This window comes from Pongo abelii, chromosome X, assembly GCF_028885655.2.
Source record: "Pongo abelii isolate AG06213 chromosome X, NHGRI_mPonAbe1-v2.0_pri, whole genome shotgun sequence".
NCBI classification, from domain to species: domain Eukaryota; kingdom Metazoa; phylum Chordata; class Mammalia; order Primates; family Hominidae; genus Pongo; species Pongo abelii.
This window is the reverse complement of record NC_072008.2, coordinates 140,935,300-140,939,708: the sequence shown is the minus strand read 5'-3', so window position 1 is coordinate 140,939,708 and position 4,409 is coordinate 140,935,300. Positions and strand designations below refer to the sequence as shown.

Below are 4,409 nucleotides of genomic sequence, written 5' to 3'. Positions count from 1 at the left end.
GATATCAAGCCCAAGGGTAGTCTAAAGCAAATAGGAGTCAAAAGCCTCCCAGAGGCGGGAGACGTGTCTCCTTTTGGAAATTCAGTTGTTTTTTATGGCACCATACAATTTTTCTATACTGGATTATTATTATTATTATTATTTTTTGAGATGGAGTCTCACTGTGTCGCCCAGGCTGGAGTGCAATGGCGGGATCTCGGCTCGCTGCAACCTCCGCCTCCCGGGTTCAAGCGATTCTGCTGCCTCAGCCTCCCGAGTAGCTGGGATTATAGGCGCCTGCCACCAGGCCCGGCTAATTTTTGTATTTTTAGTAGAGACGGGGTTTCACCACGTTGTCCAGGCTGGTCTCGAACTCCTGACCTCAGGTGATCTGCTCGCCTGGGCCTCCCAAAGTGCTGGGATTACAGGCGTGAGCCACTGTGCCTGGCCTTCTATACTAGATTCTTAAGTGAGCTGTACCAGTTACATTTTCCACAACCGCATATTATACCACAAACCAGTCTGACCTGCAAGGGAAGTACAAGCATTGGTCCTTTTGCAACGCCCTGCTGCCTAACCAGTTTGTATTTGCAAAAGTGACACGTGGCCAGGTTAAGTTGGAGATGTCCTAGGGAAGGGTGGATGATTGTTGTATGAGGCCTTGCCTAGGGTCCTTTCTGGGCCTACTTAGGGCTTCAGATGCAATGGAGATGAAGGATTTTATTTCATCAAATGGTATTAATGTCATTTCTGGATCAGGCATTGTGCTGGCATCCTGAAGAATTCATAGTCTAGGTAGGAGAGAAAGGAAGATATACATGTGGCTAGTGATTACCTAAGTTAAGATGAATTGTAAAGCAGAATAAGCAACATTCTATGGTGATGGAGCAGGAGTTAGTAGTTCTCATGGAAGATCCTGGAAGGTTAGTGGAGGGAGGAGCATTTCCACTGGGCCTTGAAAGATAAGTAGGTATTCCAAAGACAGAGAAGGGCATTATAAATTGAAATCTGTGAACAAAGTTATCAGAGGCATGAGCTTAAGGAAGATCTACTGGCAGCCTGGGTGGGGCAACTGGGAAGAATTCTTTGGGCCTTTTTCTTATGGAGAGGAGATCAGTCAACACTTCACCTTACTCTTCCTCTGAGCATCAATACAATTTAATTTTGAAAATTGTGTCTTTAATTATACTCCAAGGGGCCTATGGAAGTTACTGATAGTGTGGCCTCCTTTTAAGGGAGAGTATTTGAGGTAGCCAGTGCTGGTTGAGTTGTCCCAGACCCTGCTGTCTTCCACTGATGGCCAAATGTATTGGGCTAGAGTATAGGGTACATAAGAAGAGGATTGCAGTGCTTTCTTGGGCAGCACATATACTAAAAATGGAACAACACAGAGATTAGCATGGCCCCTGCACAAGGATGACAAACAGATTCATGAAGCATTCCATATTTTTTTAAAAAGAACAAGAGGGTTGCAGAGATCCTGAGCAAAAAGAACAAAGCTGGAGGCATCACACTGCCTTACTTCAAAGTATACTTTGATTACAAAGCCATAGTAACCAAAAGAGCTTGCTACCAGCATAAATACACACCTGTAGACCAATGGAACAGAATAGAGAACCCTGGAAAAAGTCCATGCATTTACAGCCAATTCATTTTTGAAAAAAGATCCCAAGAACATACGTTGGGGAAAGAACAGCCTCTTCAATAAATGGTGCTGGGAAAACTGGATAACAATATGCAAAAGAATGAAACTAGACCCCTATCTCTCACCATATACAAAAATCAAATCAAAAGAAAGACTTAAATCTAAGACCTGAAACTATGACACCACTAGAAAAACATATTGGAGGCTGGGTGCGGTGGCTCACGCCTGTAATCCCAGCACTTTGGGAGGCTGAGGTGGGTGGATCACTTGAGGTCAGGAGTTCAAGATCAGCATGACCAACATGGTGAAACCCTGTCTCTATTAAAAAAAAATACAAAAATTAGCCAGGTGTGGTGATGGGTGGCTATAATCGCAGCTACTCGGGAGGCTGAGGCGGGAGAATCGCTTGAACCCAGGAGGTGGAAGTTGCAGTGAGCTGAGATCACGCCATTGCACTCCTGCCTGGGCGACAGAGCAAGACTCTGTCTCAAAAAAAAAAAAAAAAAAAAAAAAAAAACCATACTGGAGAAATGCTTCAGGGCAAAGATTTTTTTGAGTAAAATTGCAAAAGCACAGGCAACAAAAGCAAAAATAGATAAATGGATTACATCAAGCTTAAGAGCTTCTGTACAGCAAAGGAAACATTCAACAAAGTGAAGAGACAATTTACAGAATGGGAGAAAATATTTCTACCCATTCATCAACCTCTCTTCAATACACCCTTCTCCCCTCCCCTTCCCAGCCTCTAATAACTACCAATCTACTCTCTATCTTTATGAGATCCACTTTTTTACTCCCACAATGAGTGAGAGCATTGAATATCTGTCTTTCTGTCCTTGGCTTATTTCACTTAAGATAATGACCTCCAGGCTGGGCGAGGTGCCTCACGTCTGTAATCTCAGCGCTTTGGGAGGTCAAGGCGGGCGGATCACATGAGGCCAGGAGTTCAAGACCAGCCTGGCCCACATGGGGAAACCCCGTCTCTACTGAAAATACCAAAATTAGCTATGAGTGCATGCACCTGTAGTCCCAGCTACTCGGGAGGCTGAGGTGGGAAGATGGTTTGAGCCCAGGAGGTTAAGGCTGCAGTGAGCCAAGATCCCAAATATCTTTTCTCATTCTGTAGATTGTCTCTTCTCTTCGTTGAATGTTTCCTTTGCTGTACAGAAGCTTCTTAGCTTGATGTAATCCCATTTGTCTATTTCTGCTTTTGTTGCCCGTGCTTTTGCAGTCTTACCCAAAATATCTTTGCCCTGTCCTGAAGCATTTCCCCAATATGTTTTTCTAGTAGTTTCATAGTTTCAGAAGGAATGAGAGCTGGTATTCGATACTTCAGTAGGGTAACTATAGTTTACAGTAATTTATTGTATATTTCAAAATAGGTAGAAGAGAAAAATTTGAATGTTCTCAGTATAAAGAAAAGACAAACTTCTTTTTTTTTTTTTTGAGATGGAGTCTCACTCTGTGGCCCAGGCTGGAGTGCAGTGGCGCGATCTCGGCTCACTGCAAGCTCCGCCTCCCGGGTTCACACCATTCTCCTGCCTCAGCCTCACTAGCAGCTGGGACTACAGGTGCCTGCCACCACGCCTGGCTAATTTTTTTGTATTTTTTAGTAGAGACGGGGTTTCACTGTTAGCCAGGATGGTCTCGATCTCCTGACCTAGTGATCCGCCCGCCTTGGCCTCCCAGAGTGCTGGGATTACAGGCTTGAGCCACCGCACCCAGCCGGAAAAGACAAACTTCTGAGGTGATGGGTATCCTAATTACTCTGATTTCACTGTTACACATTATATGAAGATATCAAAATATCACCTGAACTCCAAAAATATGTACAACCTCTATTTTTTTTTTTTTTTTTTTTGAGAGAGCATCTGACTGTCACCCAGGCTGGAGTGCAGTGGCACAATGATATTGGCTCACTGCAGCCTTGGACCTCCCAGATTCAAGCGATTCTCATGCCTCAGCCTCCGGAGTAGCTGGGACTACAGACGTGCACCACCACACCTGGCTAATTTTTGTATTTTTAGTAGAGATGGGTTTTGCCATGTTGGCCAGGCTGGTCTCGAACTCCTAGCTTCAAGTGACCTGCCCACCTCGGCCTCTCAAAGTGCTGGAATTACAGGCGTGAGCCACGGCGCCTGGCTAATTTTTGTATGTTTAGTAGAGATGGAGTTTCAGCACATTGCCCAGGCTGGTCTTGAACTCCTGACCTCAAGGGATCTGCCTGCCTTGGCCCACTTTATATACCATGCTAAGGTGTTGTAGGTACTGTTGAGACTGAAAGATTTTAAGGAGAAAAGTAACGTGGTCATGTGTACATCTTAGATCGATACCTCTGGCTGCTTTCTGGGAGATGGTCGACTGAGGTAAGAGTGGAAGCAGAGTTCAAACAGGAGGCTACTGAAGGAGTCCAAGCAAAAAGTCATGGGGCCTAAACAGGTTCTGAGGATGGGGTGGAGCCAGAGGCGGTCAACAAGACATGTCTCAGAAGTATGAATAGAAGCCACTAGCCTTGAGTACTCACTGGGTGCGTGTGTGCAGGAGAGTGAGACAGGACAGGAGGCAAGAGGGACTGCCTAAGGAGCGCAGAGAGAGATGGCCCTCTGTGAGAGCCTCCAGTCTGTCTCTTCAAGGGGAGGCGGGAGGGGAGGGGCAGATCAGAGGACAGAGAAGGAAGAATTTTAGAGCATGAATGAAGAAACCCCAAGAGGCCAGGTGGCAAGGCCGAAGCCCCGCCCCAGGCTCCGGCCCCGCCCCCAGCCCCACCTCTTCTTCCTCCCGCCTC

General features: G+C 45.9%; 1 non-coding gene across 1 annotated transcript; it reads left to right on the top strand.

The window, feature by feature from the left end:
* Window positions 1–1,326: 1,326 nt before the first annotated feature.
* On the top strand, window positions 1,327–1,430 carry LOC112131095 (U6 spliceosomal RNA). Its single transcript, XR_002913243.1, has one exon. It is a non-coding gene; the product is annotated as a U6 spliceosomal RNA (small nuclear RNA).
* The last annotated feature ends 2,979 nt before the right edge of the window (window positions 1,431–4,409 follow it).